This window comes from Atractosteus spatula, chromosome 12, assembly GCF_055471065.1.
Source record: "Atractosteus spatula isolate fAtrSpa1 chromosome 12, fAtrSpa1.hap1, whole genome shotgun sequence".
Taxonomy (NCBI): Eukaryota; Metazoa; Chordata; class Actinopteri; order Semionotiformes; family Lepisosteidae; genus Atractosteus; species Atractosteus spatula.
Genome location: NC_142717.1, coordinates 19119928 through 19138278, shown reverse-complemented (window position 1 = coordinate 19138278; position 18351 = coordinate 19119928). Strand labels below are relative to the sequence as shown.

Below are 18351 nucleotides of genomic sequence, written 5' to 3'. Positions count from 1 at the left end.
CTAAAATGTACTGGGAAAATGACAATACCAAAACACAACTGGGACACTTATTGGCACATAGATGGTTACAAGGTGGAAAGCAAATAACTAAAGGTCACAGAGATTGATCAAAGGCTTCCCATTCTTTTATCCTCCCTCATATTATGTTTTAGTAGTTATTAGCATGGAAACTGAAAGGCAAAAAAAGATCCTTCTTGACAGGTAACAGATTATAAATATAAAGTGTTGCATTAAATAATAGGATTGTACAGGTTGGTAGTAATGTAGTTTGTCTAGACTATTTCATAATTATTATATTTTTATTTTCCAGGAATATGTATTATTTTGAAAATATGTACATGTTGTGAAAATAATAATGGCAAAATCACCAACAAAAAATAATTAACCTGCTCTGAATTCAGATAATAATTACAGTACATACTCCTTGTGACAGTGGCACATTTAATAATAATGGAAAATATTTCCACTATTTTGTCTCAGTTCATTTACTGTATGTTTCTGGTACATGATTCTGGATGCTGATGGCAGTAGTAATTACAAGATAAATTCTGACTTGAGGTGAATATTTTAAAGCACCCTCTACAATTCAGGGGTTTGACTGAAAATGGCCTTCAAAAAAACTCCTCCAGATGCTTCAGTTTCCACCCAGGTCAAAAGACATACTGATAGGCTAATAGTCTTCTGTAAAAAATTGGCCCTGGTGTGTGTGTTTGTGTCTCTATGTGCCTTACGATAGACTGGCATCCTTTCCAGGGTGTACCTTGCCTAGTGGTCGTTGGTTGTCAGGATCAGCTCCAGCTCTCCATCAACCTGTATTGTTTTGTTGTTGTTGCTGCTGTAAAGAGTTCTGCCATATATGAAAGTTAATGTTGCTACAGCCAATTCTGCTTTGCAATAATTTTTGCAATCATTTGGAGATAAAGAGTAACAGAAATAAGCCCTTTATGGTTCTCTAGGTGCATCAGAGACATCAGGCAGATTAAAATTTCTTGCTTTGTTATAGAATTTATGATTTATAGAGAAACAATTTGCACTGACAGAAATGTTACAAAATGACCATAAGAAAATTGTGTGTGTTGTACAAACTCAAATACTGTAGATATGTTTTTTAACATTCATACCAGAGTATTGTCACAGAGACCAAAAATAATTTTTGTATCCTTTAATTTAAATGCACAGTTTTTGGTGTGTGTGTCTTTGCTTAAATTAACTCTGCTTTAGCTTCAATTTAAGACCTGAACCAGGCTCCTGCTATGTTCTACTGCAGAGATGTAACAAAAGTTTAAGTGGCAGGAAATTCCAAGCGGAAGTTGGCTAAATCTGTCCATGGACATAAGTTAATGGCATGTATTCACTTCAACTCAGAGAGTTTAAATGCAACGCAAGTACAAGGTTTGAGATGTAGGAATTATCAAATGCAGCAGGTCTGTCTGAAGACTTTGAAATGTCACGACAAACAGCTGTTTAAATCGTTTACGACATAAACAGGACCGTCTCGTACAACTCACTACACCCCCTCAGCACTAAACATACAGTATCTCCTGTGTTCTGTTATGGCTCTGACGAATCCCACCCAATCCATGTGGACCGCCTGCTCATTGGCTGATATTCAGCAGCAAAGCGAACCTAGACTGGGATGCGCATGATGTGTTTAGTCGCTGTCAGTTTAGTCGCTGTCGAAAGCACCGTTGTATTTTTGAGACACTTGCCTAGTAAGCAGTAGCCCAGGGATTTTCGGATGCCTCTTTTTTATTGTTGTGCTGTCAGATTAAAAACGGAGAAAGAGTGAAAAAGGTTGCCCAATTTCGTTTCAATGGAAGGACGCAGATAGTAGCCTCTGGTTTCAGAGAAAGTAGTTTTTGCTTTTAGAGGTGAGTAGATCCCCCTCTCTTAAGTTTACATTGCGCGTGAAAAGATAAAAGGTCTGCCAAGCACGTAGATAAATACGAATGCATGTGTTTTGCTGGATACCTTTTACAGGTTACTTCTTCGTGAAGCTTTGTGATAGTCCGCTAGTTTGATTTAATCACAGATTTGTTAATAAGACCGATGAAGGTAATTACAATCAGGATAAGATTATCTATACATGTTTAACAGAATGCGACTGAGAAGCATGAATGGATTTTCTAATGCTTAATTCCATTCAAATGAAATACAAAATGAGTAACGCATTTACGTACACAAGGACATGTACTTAATTTAGTTTTAGTACAAAACTGTATTTTGATCCTCTATTTTTAAAGCAGTAATTTCCCGACAGTATAAAGTATCATTTTTAATGTATAGAAGTTTACAGTTTGTAAACCTCGACCGAATAAATACCTAAGCTAAAGTTTTAAGTTTGAAACTTGGGTTTTAATTTTCAAATGAATGTTGGAGTTATGTTGTGATAGAACATAACATTTCATGGTTATAATATAATTTGTATGTACAGTACAGCTGGTATTATTCTTTACAGAGTGATAGCTGTGTGTTATTTTGTTTAGATGATGTGATGAAGTGAAATAAATGATCAATCTCAGTCTTTGATGGTTGTGCATTCGCCTCTAGCAGTATTAACTGTCTATAGTAAAACCACCAGACAATCTGAGTCTTCAAGGAGACAGACATGGGGTTCAGACAGCTGCAGTGTGCGGGTAGGTCCTTCAGGGAGGCTAGCTCAGACACTTTGAGGAACAGTGTGGGGAAGCTGCCATTGCGAGTCTGGTCATCATGATCTGTGGGTTCTGTGAATGAAGCACAGCACTGGCTTTCTTCTGGTCCAGACTAATTTATTGCTTAGTAATTTAAAGTCGAAAAGAAGTGGTCCTTTCATTTTACAAGGCTGGATACTTAAGGATTTGAGAGGATGGAAGAGGGGGGAGGGGATTTCATTATGTTCCACACACCTCTTTTGCATAATATCTTTCCATTTTGAAGTCATGGTTTTCATTCTCAGAGAGGTTCTGCACCAGAACAGAACACAAAGACACTCTGGGTAACTTGGGGACCTCTAGTACAATCCAGTACTACCTAACAGATACTATCCATCAGTGCAATCCTCTGACATTTGTCCGAGGACAAATGGAAAGAAAATGTGATTTTTAGGCTCATGTTGTAGATCTGTGTGCAAGTGTCAAAACACCAATGAAAATAGAAAATAAAAAGCAATAAAAGACTCATACAATTTCAATGAGGTTCTTTTTACCTGCAGTTATAATACCTATATAATGCTGTTGATGTGAAGAGTCATAGCAGCACAACTGTGGACAAACATTTATTCATATCCCAGATGAAAATGGAACAAAATCAGAAATATTTGCAAATGTAATGATGTATTTTACTTAACAATTCTTAACATATTATTATGTAATCTTTATAATATTGTGTTGAGCAAAGTCATAATTAATTCCATTTCCATAAAACACAAGGGGTTCATTTATTCACACCCCTGTAGTTAGTATTTTGAAAATCGTCCTCTGGCATGAATTACACTGACTAGACCTGTCCTGTAGTGTGTTGTGAGGTTCAGGCGCTTCTGAGGGGGAAGTTCTGACAATTCATCCAGATAGAATTGCTCTTGGCCCTTCTGTTTGGTTTCCATTAGGGAACTGCCTTCTTGAGTTCAAACAACAAATGTTTAATTGGATTGAGGTCTAGAGATTGAGATGGACATTTAGATGTAGATTTGACTTCAGAAAAGGATTCTTCTTTGCAACCTGGAAATGAATGCCATATTCATGCAGGTACAGTAACTGTGCTGTAGTGTTCAACACTGTATCCTGAAGATTCCAATTTGCACAGTGGCAAGATCATCCTTCCCCTTCCAGGGCTACCACTGTACCATAAATACCTTAGTAATAGACACTGCAGTGAAGCATGATGTCTCATGATGTCTTCTGGATGTTATTTCTTTTATACCCCAGGGAAACAGGAGTTCTTCAGAGGCCTCTATATACAGTAGTTCCAGAGGAATCCCTTTTACTTCCAGAGAGGAAAATGTTGCAGTAGATTTTGTTTTGTTAAATGTTATTAATGGAATGCTTGGAAATGTGAATAACATGACCCCTGTGGTTTCTGGAATTCAGTTATTTTTGACAAATATGACTTTGCTTTGAATGACACATATTTACAGTGATGAGCAATGCTGGGGCCCTGGGTTCAGATATCCTGAGTGATATCTGTGTGGAGTTTGTATGTCCTGCCTGTGTTCTCTTAAATTTCCTCCATGTGCTCTGGTTTCCTCCCGCAATGCAAAGACATACTGGTAGGGTAATATGTGTGCATGTCTGTATGTACCCTGTGATGGACTGCCATTGCTTGCCAGGTGACTTTGGCTCCACTTCAACCCTGAATTGGAAGAAGCAGTTAGACTATGGATGGTTGGATGACTTTGTTTTATGCAGTGCAATTAAAGTATGATTACAGTATATTATTTTTAGAAAAGAAAATGTAATGTTTAATCAAGATGCACTATTCAACCTGTAACCCATTCTTTTATATAATGTGTTTTTTGTTCCTATTTCATCTTAGGTTTGAATAAATCTAGAGAAAACTGTGAATGCTTTGTAAGTATGTTCCATATGCAGTAAGCCTCTGTATAAAATGCTAAATAAATAAGATGGTATCTAAATAAAAATGCATTGGTATTGAAAATTTCCAAAAGATGATGAAATAATGAAATGTTAAAAGGTATATTTAACTATTTACTGTTCTGTTTCAGTAGTGGTGGTTAAACATACTAGAATAAGAATTGAAAATACCTCAGAGTGTTTGCCAGGTTAGAGATGGTGTTTGGAGCCATATGGGTTTTTTTTCTTCTCAACTTATCAGACACATTTGCTAGTAGCATTGCCTGTGGGTGACAGTCAAACAAGTGGCTTACAAACAGAACCACTTCCTGGACATGCCAGATTCTGTTTTCCAACATGAAGTTAATCATCTTTTTAGTCTCTGGGAGTATTTTTTGTTCTTTTTTGGACTGCTGACTTTTAGGTTTTAGCTGACTTAATTATGCAGCGTATTTTTTAAATGTAAATCTGACTGTAGGAAGACCTTGGAGCAAAATTTGCATTATCGCTGTATTGTTCAGTGCCAGACCTGACCGTTTAAAGTCACATTAACTTCTGAAAGTTAACCAAGTAATTGAATCAAGACACCACCAATGACAGTGCTTTTTAAAAAAATATCCAATATTGAGAACAGGGTGTGCATTCTGTGAGGTGGGGTAGCTTTGAGGTGAGGAATTAATATCTAGATTTCCAGTGTTGCTTCTAAAATTTAGAAGGATACTACAGAGCTCTCATAGCAAGAAGTGCATGACTTCACTCTTTGCACAGCCTTGCTGCACAGTGGGAACACCCACACAGTATTCCAGAACATTTTCTCCCTACAGAGCACTGGTTACTCACATGGTAAACTGAGTGTGACTTTGTGTGCATACCAGAAATTAACTTTTTAACTATTAATTTAATTTTGAACTGGAGTGTCCAAAGTATAACCATCTGAAAATCTTTTACCTTCTGCCTTTAAAACTAAAACCTCCCCACCATTCTATTTTATGTGTTACTTTGTTTCTCACAAAAATATTGGACAAAATTGAAAGGCCTTATACATTTGTTTTACAATTTGTATACAATATTACACAAAGCTCTGAATCCTTGAGGAATAACCCATTACTTAGCTGTTTCATTCATTTCATTGCAGTAGACATTACTGAAAATATGCTTTTCAATTAATTGTGTGTTTGAAGCAGAATCGCCAATATTATTAATTATATTAACTAATTAATCACCATGCAGATCTCTGAGTTTTATGAGCTGCAGAATTTTGTGTGGACTGTAATATCTCTCTCTCAGGACTCAGCTATCTCTTACTTTTTACCCTATCATGGGTATATAGGAAGGTGAAATATACTGTACATATGTACCATTTTGGCATTAATTGCAGTTGTTATGAGATGTGTGACTCCTTATGATACTTGTGCTTTACACCAAGAATATTTATTTGGGTGACCTGTGTTTGATATACTTTGTGGAAAATATCTGACAGTCCCTCCCTTACAACCACCTACAGAGATTTTTTCAGGAAGGAGGGGAGCGAGTGAGATTGAGAGAGATTTCTGACATTCTGTACTTCAGCCGCACAGAGATGGTAAAAAAGGCCAAGATCAAAGGCTGCCTCTTTATCCACAGCTGTCCCTTAGCAGTCTGCTGGGGCAAAGAATGTGGCTCACAGATATCAAGAGTGTGTGCTTCACAAGTCAGATGCTGAATTAAATCAGGCCGGTCACTCCAGAGCACGGCACAGTTTGAATTGAGAGTATTAGTTCAAGTATGGTAACTTGCTGCTTCTTATGAAATCATTATTTTTCTTTTAGACTCATATTACACTTTTTAAGAACATTTTTCTGTCTTCTGTTTCCCAACCTTATTTGTCAAGAGGTTTGTGTTGATCTGAAAAACAAACTTGTCTGAAAACAAAATGTTTATGTTCATTTTTATAAATATATTGCTTTAGGTTTGGTGTTTGCAGACGATAGAAAAAAATAGTAAAGTTTGTAAAAAAATTGAGGACTTAGATCTTTGTACCCTACAAACAAAACAAAAAATATGATATAGTAATATTAAGGTTAATTAAATACTGTTGTTTTTGTGTTACTGTACATTGTATAGTACATTTAATGGGTAATTGTTAAATAATTTACTTGTGTATTAACTCAAGTATCTATGAAACATAATGAAATTTTAGCCTCTTCCCTTTTTTAACTATACTTAAGATGGTATAATGAATACATAATTATTTTTATCTGTAAAAAGTTGTTTTAATAAATAACTCAGCACTTTAAGAAACAATGTGAACATCTGAGGCTATGATCTAAATATATTGGAATGTGGCATCTGGTCCAGACTGTAATGTACTTTGGTGAATGAAAAACTGGCACTCCTTGTGTAGCATACCAGGTGGATCATGGGCAAGGACTTGGTTTTTGGGAGTGCTGATGGGACTGTGGAGCAGGTGCTGCAATCAGTGGCCAACTGGCCCTCCTGGGAAACCAAGGAAATCAAACCTTTGATTGGAGACATGTGGGGGTTTGCATTTCTCCAAACACACATACAGTATTTTTAGCTTCTTGGTATGCGGCTGCATCTAATCTGTCCGATTGTGACTGTGATGAGTTGTAGCAGCTTTCTTGTGCTTACAGCCCTGCAACCCGCCATAGAGCAGAGGTCCCTGAGTCTAGGACAGTAAGACTCTTGTGTTTGGTATAAGGTTTCTGATCCACAATTTCAGAGTCCATCTGTGTAGTACCAGGTCTTAAGCTTGTAGGAGATATTTGATGGATAGGGTTGTTGTTTAGAACTCTTGTGTTTATAGCCCTTGTTTTGCTTTTTTAATGAAGAACAGAGGAAGGGAGACAGCTCTCTGGAAGATTTTGTAGAGTAGTCCAGAGAGACAGTACATATTATTGCAGACATTATTTTCAAATAATCTGGTTAATTGGGTAATTTAAATATCATGTTGAAGAAAATCATTAAAAATGATGAGAGTTTATGACATTCCTCTTTAAATAGGCTGTTAGTTCTTTTATTTTCCGGAGCCTAAATGTAGTTGAACTTGAACTTTATTGCCATATGTAACCAGTACATGTAGTGGAACAATAGAATTCTCGCGATTGTTAAAACAAGTGTAAAAACACAAAGTGCAGATAGTGCATCAAGATAATATACAAACAAACAGTAGACAATGTAAAAGTAAACAAGTAAACAGTTTGAATGTAAACAATGCAGACATGTAAACAATGACTGGAGAGGTGCAATAAATAAGAAATCAGTATGAGATAGATGGTGTAGGTGTGGTCCGAGGGGCATGGCTAAATGTGTTCGCCAATCGCACTGGTTGTGGATAGAAGCTATTGAAGAATCTGGTGATAAGTGTCCGTGTGCTCTTGTATCTCTTAGCTGATGGGCAGTGGGGTGAAGAGCTCAAGCCCGGGGTGGTGACTGTCCTCTGTGATGGCCAGAATTCTACCACGGCAGCGGTCCACATAGAGCTGTTTAATCTCGATGAGACCATAGCCAATGATCTTCTGGGCCATATTGACCATTCTCTGCAGTGCCTTTCTTTCTCGAGAAGAGGTGTTGCCATACCACACGGTGATCCCGTTGGTGACGATGCTCTCGATGGTGCAGCGGATGGTTCACCAACGCAGGTACTGGCATCCCCCATCGCTTGAGTTACCTCAAGAAATAAAGGCTCTGCTGAGCCTTCTTCATGATAGAGTCAGTGTTCACAGTCCAGGTTAGATCTTTAGAAATGTGAATTCCTTATGTGAATTCCCGATTAGAAAGTCCAGCAGCCAGTTGCAGACAGAGCTGCACAGACCTAATCCCCTGAGCTTTGTCACCAGTTGACTGGGTATGATGAAATTGAATGCTGAACTGTAGTCCACAAACAGCATTCTCCATATGAGTTCTTAGTGTCCAGGTGTTCCAAGGCTATATGTAGAGCCAGGGAGACAGCATCATCAACTGATCTATTGTTCTGGTAGGCAAACTGCAAGGGGTCCAGGGACTCCTTGATGGAGGAATTGATGTGTGACAACACCAGCTTCTCCAGGCATTTCATCACCACAGATGTTAATGCTACTGGGCGGTAATCGTTTAGGCACATCACTTTTGCCTTTTTGGGGAGTGGAACAATAGTGTTTTTTTTTAAGTAGGTGGGGACAATGGACTGTGACAGGGAGGAGTTAAAGATGTTCGTAAACACTGTGGTCAGCTGGGCTGCACATGTCCTCAGGACACAAGGTGGTATCTCATCAGGCCCTACAGGCTGATGTATATCTCCCATTAAACGGAAAGAGATGTTAACAATTAAAGAATTAAATAATGCACATCAGGGCGGTTACAGGAAATGCAGGTGATTTGTTTATGAAAAAAATAAATATTCTAAGAGGCACATTTATTTTTAGTTCTGTCATAATTGTAAACAGTAGCAGGGATTAATATTAGTTCCGTTTTCTTTCAGATATATACAGTAGCTCATCTTATATTTAATCCCATCATACATTCTTATGCAAATGGTTATAGCTGGTTCAGAATTATGAAGTTATTTCTGATGTTCAGTACAGAAATCCCTAAAAATCTACTAATTGGATGAGGTACTGAGTTTGTTATTTGCAGTAGCTATGTTGATGAAAGAATTGTTATAAGCTAAGCCTCAACAAAAAAGAGAATTTTGGTCTTAGAAAGGAGATCTAAGAATGGACCATTTTACATATATCTTATCTAGAAGGTATCATGTTATAACAAGCAAGCATATTATATTTTAGATATAGTATATTTATGCCACCATTCTGCAACGATGTGATAACAATAAATAATTGTAGTTTATTATAATTTAATTTTCTCTCTTCAGCATCCTGATGCCTAAGGAGAGAAAGAAGACCTTTCCCCTCACAGAAGGCATTTAGTTTAGTAGCCCTGAGATACAGGAACTGTATTTCATGATCCAAAATCCGATGAAAGAAATTAAGTGGAAGCTGCTGAGAGAAAAACAAACATTTTCTTAAATTTCACTGTGTTGCAGTTTTTGGAAGGAAGATGATCTCTTGCTGTACCTTTGATGAGTTACAGCTTGCAGTTACTTTTAGAAAATACAGTGCAGACTTTGACAGGAGACTGAATGCTTTGAATATGGCTGCATCCTTCTAAAATGCATTAAGGCATCATTTGTGTGCAGCTTCAGCTGATTGTGTTTGAAAGCTTTCCATCTTTGTCAGAGCTCTATAATGAAATGATAGTGGCAATTAAGGGGTTTGTTAATGGTTAAACCTTTTCAATAGAAAAATTAACTAACTAATGGCTACTTCTAAAAATAAATGGTTTGCTTTTTCTTCTTGCAGCCTTAAAAAATGTATCACGTTCACTACCACCTGACAAGTTCAATGCACAGAAACATGGGCATCATTGAATAAACTTGTACAAGAAGTTAAACATGATGACCGGAGTCTGTGATACAACCCTGCAGTCTTGGGCTCTATGTACATTGTTTTTCTGATAGGGTTGGCATATAATATGTACATATGTATAAACACATTGTGGTGGAAAGTATGAATTAACCAACATCTGTATTCAACCAAACTGAAATTTCATGCTTGTTACATTGATGTTAAAATGGCATCAATGAATATCTCTGAGATTGTACCATCACTGGCTGACTTATTAGGACCCTCCAGTCAAATGAAGAGACTTCCTCAGGGATGGATAATGCATGAGACAAGCATGAGGCAGAGTTCAGCCATCTGCTGCCTTCATCCACAGTAGAGAGGACTCAATCCTCTTCAAAGATGGAGGAACTAGTACAGTGTGCAATTCAATCCCACTTGTATATTACGTCCACTTACCTGACTGATGCATCTGTTCCATTTATACACATTTACATTTCAAAGAAGCAATTGGAGTTTCTTTTTAAGGACTGCTACAACGTCTTATCCAAGGTTTGAACCTACAACCTTCCACTTACAAAACCAGAGCCCTATCCACTACTCCACCTCACGACAGCTACAGTTAAAGATGACCCTGCTCTAAGAATGGAAAATAATTGGGCTAAAAATATGTCAAAATCTTGTCTAACACAATATATTATGCATTCTGCTCTAAATTACAACCTTGACAGGAAGAGCCGTCAGCAGGTTTAGTCTCTTGATGTCATTGTAGAGTAGCTACAGTCTATTGGAAAACTCTGCATAAAATAATGGCAGTGTTTTGTAGGATGTAAACACTACAGTTAAAGCATTTATTATTGCGCAAAATCATATCTGTCTGTGCTGCTAGACTGGCCTCAACAGAAGAGCAGACAGTTTTTTTTATTTTGGAGTTTAAATGATGGATAACAGTTGCAAGAGGGCAATACAAAAGTTCACTGTGTGGGACAAGACCTTGTGACTGATATATTTCAAAACGGTTTTCCCCAGGCTATGTGACCTATAACTTACTCTGTAAGCTTTGTGTTGAATTGGAATTACATTGAAATTTGTAAGTCTGCATTGGGTATTAGGATACAACTTTTCACATTCCATCCATCTACTCTTGTTCCAGAGGACTGGGTTCTTTGATCAATATGTATGCATTTATATACAGTACATGTTTTACATACTGTCTGTAGTGCTCTTGACAATGTGAATTTAACTGTGCTTATTGACTTTTTTTAACCAGAACATTTTTTTGAATCCTTATAAATGCTGTTTGCTCTATTTTCTATTCTTTCTTCTTAAACACACATTCACAAATTATAAGAAAGTTATAAACTAAAGGCCATTCGGCTATCTTGTTCATGTGGTAGTAGCCTATTGATACAAGGATCACATCCAGACATTTCCTGATAGGAGCCATAGTTTTAATTCAACAATATGGCTGGGCATTTTATATCTTTGGATAAAGAGGCGCCTCCTTTTCTTGGTTTTAAGAATGTAGTTTTAATTGCTAATGCTATTGTCAAAAGCTTTTGAGTGTTTTCTTGCTGTTTTTGTAACTGCTTGTTTTTTCCATTCAATATAAGATAATTAAAAGTTCACGAACAGTAGAACAGACAGAGATGAGTAGTGTATGGAAAATTATATTTTTAATTGGTTAATTTTTTAAGTTAATGTGTACAATGGCATTACAAATAATAAGGCCCTCAACGTTTCCAGTGTACTTTTCAGTGTTCTGTGAGGTGCTCTGTGTACGTAACCTCTTATTTGTCATGACATCATAGGAGGATGGAAGTGACATTTATGAGCCTTTTAAACTTTAAGAGAAGGGTTTCAAGTGATCCACAGATGATGAGGATCTCATACATATGACAATGATATGTCATAAGAACATATCATGTTAAAAACAGAAAGAGGCCATTTGGCCCATCAAGCTCCTTTGTTTGCTAGTAGCAAATTGATTAATAGATTTCATCTAGCAGCTTCTTGAAATAAAATAGGATATCGGCTTCAAAAACATAGCTGAGTAGCTTGTTCCAGACTTCTCCTGTGAAGCATTCTGTTTTCAGATTTAATACACTTCCTCTGGTCTGTGTTTAGCTGTTTATTCTGGAAACATCCATTAGGTTTTGTCAATGTCTTTGAAAACTCTGAATACGCAGATCGTTTCCTTTTGTAAACTAAATATTTTTAGTCTCAAACAGAGAAAACATCAGAGTACAAAAAGACTATAGGATATTCCTCTGAGACTGTTAATTTAACTGGTTGCTGTTCTCTGGACTATTATAAATTTATTCATATTGAAAGTATTCAATGTTCTTCTGAGGTCTTTATAGTGCATTGTACAATTTTAACATAACATCTGTTGACCAAAAGTTTATGCTTTTCACTATATATCCTAACATTCTGTTTGACTTTTTATTGTCTCTTCGCTTTGTCGTATATGTGTCATCATGAACAGGTTATTTCATGTTTTTATTGCATGCATTTATTAACTATAACAGAATCTAAAACATTTAAATAAAATAGGAAGACTAGTAGTCCTAATACCGATCCTTGTGGTGCTAGACTAATTTGAACATTCATCTTTATCTGTATTTTTTTCTATCCATTATGTAGTTCTTATTTCAAACATATGCATTTTCCCATGGACTACACCTGTAATTTAAGTATTAATCTTTTATGAGTAACATTATTAAGCCTCCTACAAGTCTAAATATACTACTCTGGTTGCATCATTTGTTCCATTCTTGTGTTTTAAGTACCCTAATAAGTAAGTTAAAATGGACCTAACGTTTCTAATTACATATTGATCTACATATCAGTATCAATATTGATAATGTCAATCTCAATGAAAATAAAACAATTGACCAGTTGGGATTGAATTGTGAATATGTCATGACATGCATCCAGTTTTGTGATATTAGTGGTGATGTATTCAGGTTTGTTTATTGTGGATAGGAAAAATGTTGGTCACATGTATGCATTGCTGTTACTATTATTCTTTGTAAAGGCTATTACTACCAAGTGTCACGAAGTGTTCTTTCAGGACCCAATGCAGACAGCACAATCCGGGGAGAAGTAAGGAAAACACGGGGGAAAAAGCATGCAGAGGGGATGGAAGGAAAACTGGGGGGCGTGTTCAAGGTGCATTGGTGTTCAGGGGGGTGTGTCCGAGGCAAACAAGTCCAAGGGAGTCTGTAGCGAATTCAAGAATGTTCCAAAGTCCAAAACTGGGTGATCCATCCTGACAAAGACAAACTGAGTTAAAAGCCGGGGCAGGATCTGGCGAAGGGTTGGGGGAATAAAAGGGGGGGAACGGGACCAGACGCTTCCACAGTACTGGACCCAGAAGGTCAGGACGCCTTTGTGAAGCCTATGCTGTCGAGTCGCTCCTGGACTCGCAGGTAGGCGGGCTTCCAGGCGTCCATCTTCCAAAGCTGAGCCCAGATAGGCAGGAACGTCTGGATTTTATAGCACAGGGGGCAGGAACCGGAGGCAAGTGCAGGGGATAAGAACTAAACAAGGAAGGGCTGGAGCATCCTTAAAAGGAGGGGTTTACGATCGTGACACCAAGATGTTGGTTCTTTTACATTGTGTCTCTGTTGTTGAATGACATAAAATACAACAACATTTTTCTGTGTTTACCTACATATCAATCAGATGTGTGATTTAGAATGTGCCCAGGCAATATGGGATAGTTGAACCTTTAGTAATTACTGGGAAGTAATAATATTTATCCTAGCTTTTTTTTAGAAACACATGACATATCCCTGCTATTTCATATAGTGTCAAAAGTCCAGGGTGTTCAGGATTAGTCAATGGCTCTAATGCAAATTAGTTGTATTTGAATCTTTGTGACTGTGCAATCTTTATAGACTGGCAGGGACTTTATGTTTTCTGATCTCTAGTAGAAAAATTCAGTCTAGAACCTTTTAGTTCCGATGTACTACAAGACACTTCCTCAGAACATCTTGTTCTCGCTCAAAAATGTATTTTCATACCTTTAGAAATGACGTTATGGCGAAATGTGCTGGGGATTGTGAAACACTGCAAGTAGTGTAATGGAAATTTAGCAAGTCTGCATTTCACCGCTTCTCCCTTTTGATGCTTTCACAAAAACATCAGAAATTCAGACAACTGTGGAATATGGTAGGTCCTTTGGTGGGTCTCTGTACCATCCCATTGCACATAATGGGGGCCATTAAAACAGCATGCCATTGAAATTTAAAGCTTTGAAGTCTAAGCAATTTTTCATGAAGTGTTCACTAATTCTTGTTTTATAATTTTTGTTTGTTTTATAAAACATAAGTCAAATACAGTACATAAATGAAATAATTCAAATACAGTTAAAAAGGAGTCAAAATATAAAATGACAAGTGTCACCTGCCAAGCAACCAGGTTTGGCTCAAAAGAAAAGAAACTCCCAAACAGCAGTCTTCAAATACAAACAAAACTGGATTTATTGCCATCAAAATAGGGATAACAAAAAAAACCCTCACAGGAAAACTCTCTGCACACCTTCCCTCCAAGACACCCTCTCCATACTGAGCTCTCCCAGTCCCTTTTAAAGCCCCTCCTCTCCAAGAACCATCCTCTTAAAGGGACTCGCTCACGTTTTTTAACAGACATTTAACAGAGATGGGCAATTTGATCAAAATAAAGTATTTAACCATCCAAAAAAATGTATACATTTTAACAGAGTCATGCAACAGTTATATATCCACTTAAACAAAACAAATAACCTTACATCTGTTATTTATAGATGGCTCTCCAGTAACCTTTCCCTTTAAGATCATTTGTGGGATACTACAAACAGGAAAATTGACTGGTGGCCATCTTGATCAACACAGTACAATACTCCACTAGAGGAAACACTGCAGTGATTTTAGGGAAACAAAAAAAGTATCATTCGTACTTCATTCGTATCACATACACACTCTCAAACATACCAGAAGGGTAGAGGGAAATATTGGAGTATTTCATATTCATTAAAAGAAAGAAAAAAAACAAGCACTCTGTTACAACAAGCAATAGCAAAACAGTGAAGTAGACACGTGTTACATGAGCAATGCTAATGCAGCACCGAGCAGTGTAAACAGTATCCATGGAGCAGTACACAGCATATAGGTGAGTAATTATTGATTACAGAAAAGGGATATTAGTGAGCAGAGAGCAATATCTTTTGGTTCCTGCATAGTCAGGATTGAAAATGAATGTGGACTTGAGGTAGGGGAGAGGAGACACTGACATTCTGGTGGAAGAGAATGAGTGATTAAGACAGTAGCAGACAAGAACAAATATGTGCAGCTATTTTTTAAGAGAGGTGTAATCTAGGCCCGTTTAAGAAACAGGGAAAACAGCCCAAGGTAAGAGAGGTATATCTTGAGGGACAAGTATATCTAGGGAAGGAGATCAAGGAAAGGAGGCTGGAAGAGTTGGGTAGGGACAGGGTACTAAATTCAATTCAGTTTATTTTTATATAGCGCCTTTCACAACAAGGTTGCCCCAAGGCGCTTAACAAAGCTGTGTGACAGTACATGACATTACAATACAGAAAGAGAAAAGGCCAGAAGACAACACAGAACAGGGACCAAAAACTCCTCTGTAAGGAGAAAAAAACCTCTAGGTCAAGGTCAACTGGCTGCCCAACCATATTCGCGATGTCCCTCTTGGATCCATGGCAGTGATGCAGCATCCAACTCAGATGGTGCCCAGCTCGGGCACCATCCAGCCATGTGGGGAGAAGAATAGGATAGTTTGGTCAAAACAGATGTATCTACCTGGAAGGCCAACACTGAGACACAAAATGGCATGTACAGCAGCACCAGCAGCCATAGTTACAACGAGCTATGATGTAAGGTGTGAGTAGGCTAGGCTGAAGTAATAGTTTGGATTTAAATCCTGAGATTGACCCGTCATCCTGTACATTTGCAATATTTCTTAACTGTAGAAAGCATGGCTTTGATACTGCGACAACATGTGTTAAATGACGCCTAAATTATGTGCCAAATCTTTGAGGCAAAATTTTAAACCCTCAGAGTTGAGTGCTGAGGTTATAGCAGTCCTATCCACACTGCTGCCTCCAAACAACAGAACCTAGGTTTTATCAGAGTTGAGTGACAAAAATATTTCACTTCATCCAAGACTTTACTTCATTAATGCAATTAGCTAGTGACAATTGACGAGTTGTCATTAGGTGTAAATTAAATGTATATTTGAGTGTCATCAGCATAGGAATGAAAGTTAAATGCAAGTGGTAGGTTTGTGGGTCAAGGAAAAGAAGATGTTGGTGTCAAACAGGGGTGTGAAGAAGGGTCAGTGAAGGACTGAGAAGGTGGGGTCAGTAGGTTGAGGGTGAGGGTTGCGGTAAAGTGGTGAAGAGCATGCGGATGTCAGTGATTCTGAAGAAAACAACAATGTCATCTGTTGAGATGAACTCTAGTTCATCTACACACTACAGCAAGTAGTAGCGGGGGTAGAAGGGTTGAAAGGGATGAGCAAATAGCTAAGATCTTCTGAAGTGGTAAGAGCATGAGGGTGAGTGAGCAAAATGTAGTGAGCCTGTCCAGGGGTAGGAGGAGCAGTGAACATCTTGTTGCGTTCTTCACCATCGTCTTCTACTACATAGACTACATAAGGCTAAGGGCTAGGGGATGCACTGCCACTGGAGCTTCAAAATAAATTGTGAGGTTGTGAGCTTTGACCCACTGATTGATTAATTGTCTCCAGTGTATGCTACAGACAATTTCCAAGGTTCTATAGCAAAGTCCAGTAAACAGCTGAAGTTTATGCAGTTATAGCCACACTGGTTCCTGACAAGTGTTACATGCACAGAAATCTTGAACAGATTACCAGGGTGCATTTTGATATAACATTTTCTAGTGGGTCAAATAAAACAGTTGTGAACTGGAAACTCCATAATTGACTGAATACTTCTGCCTTTGCCATGTAAAAAATTATTCGGTCTTCAACAAAGAACTATACAAAGAACGATTGCATATATTTTTAAATGGTGCTGTACTGTATATAGTGTATCATGATCTGCACCATACTGTACATCTATACTTAATGAATTACAATTTGTAACCATTAAGGTGAAAAAACATAATTGAAAAGGTACTCCAGTGATTTAAGATTATTCAGAGAGTATAGATAAACTAATTAGAATTGACATCTGATGTACAATACATATACATGTTCTAATTTCTCATACATGTATGTCCCATGAAACAATTTTAGACTGGAAGGTCTATAAATGAGAGAGTGCAAGAAGTCTTATCAGATCTGGACTGTATTTTTGTTTCAAAAGCTCCTCCACATGAACCACATTGTCCCATTTCTTGTTTGAGCGCCTTATAATGGCAGTTGTTTTATATAACAGTTCATATATTGTGTGCCGTTGCCATGGGAGTATAATTAATACAGGCATAGAAATGAGGCTGCAGCTAATGTACTGTAGGCTGAATATAATTTAGTTCACACATGCTTCTGACCTTAGCCATAGAGTGGCTAAATGATTGTGTGTGTGCGAGAGAGAGACAGCTTCTGTGAGATAAGTCTGGCTTAGTCTTATTTATGTTTGTTCTCATGATGTCCCTTGTTCTTGGCAGCCAAGTATGTTTAGCCTAGTGATTTAAAAGGAATCCAGCTGGAGTCCTGCTGTGAGAGAGAATGCAAGTGGCACATCTTGCGTTCCCAGTGTGATTTCCACCCCGAGAGCTGCCACATTGCTAGGTCCCATAGGGCCTCATGCTGAGAGCATGGATTTCAGACTTTGGGTGTTAGCTGACCTGCACACCAGCACCATGCTGGAAATGATTTATTGCTGTTGCTTTCTATGATGGTGACATGCTTATGGGGTTTGTATTTTTTTCTTTCTGAAACTTCTTTACACCGTTCTAAAGGCAGCCAATCTCAAATCCAAGTATTAGCCAGGCATGAGCCTTGATTACTTTCTTGAGCTCTGACAAGATTGTTCATATCTGGGGGGTGTACCTGATATTACTGGTGTGTTAAAAGCAGAAAATATCCAATGACCTAAATTTTGAAACAGAAACATCTGATCTTAGAAACATTTATGTTGAGTATGAAATGTTTCACTGCTGCTTATGAATGTCATTGGAAATTCATGGAAATTCAGTTTTTGATAAACAGCTCTGTTTAAACATGGCATACTAAAATGGTCAGCCTCAAATTGCAAGAAATAAATGGCTGTACTCAGGAAATAAAATCGACAATGCTCAGCTAGATCTATAGATTTGCAGCCTTTTCTAATAATTTAATCCCTCATAATCCTGTTTAATGCCCCTTTTCCGAATTGGCACAGTGCATCCTGATGTGCTATGAGGCTCTAGGGAAAGAGGAATTAGCATAGGGCTTCACTATGGCGTGTG

General features: G+C 37.7%; 1 protein-coding gene across 5 annotated transcripts in view; it reads left to right on the top strand.

Annotated features, from left to right (window-relative positions):
* The window catches only part of ripor2 (RHO family interacting cell polarization regulator 2), a 112231-nt gene that overhangs the window by 54575 nt on the left and 39305 nt on the right, over window positions 1-18351 (top strand). The window contains exon 1 of one of the 5 annotated variants that reach the window (XM_088928528.1): window positions 1643-1871. The exons of the other annotated variants lie outside the window; for them this stretch is intronic. The gene's annotated coding sequence lies outside the window, so the exon portion shown is untranslated. Of the gene's footprint in view, window positions 1-1642; window positions 1872-18351 lie in introns of those variants that run through there. 5 annotated transcript variants of the gene reach the window in all.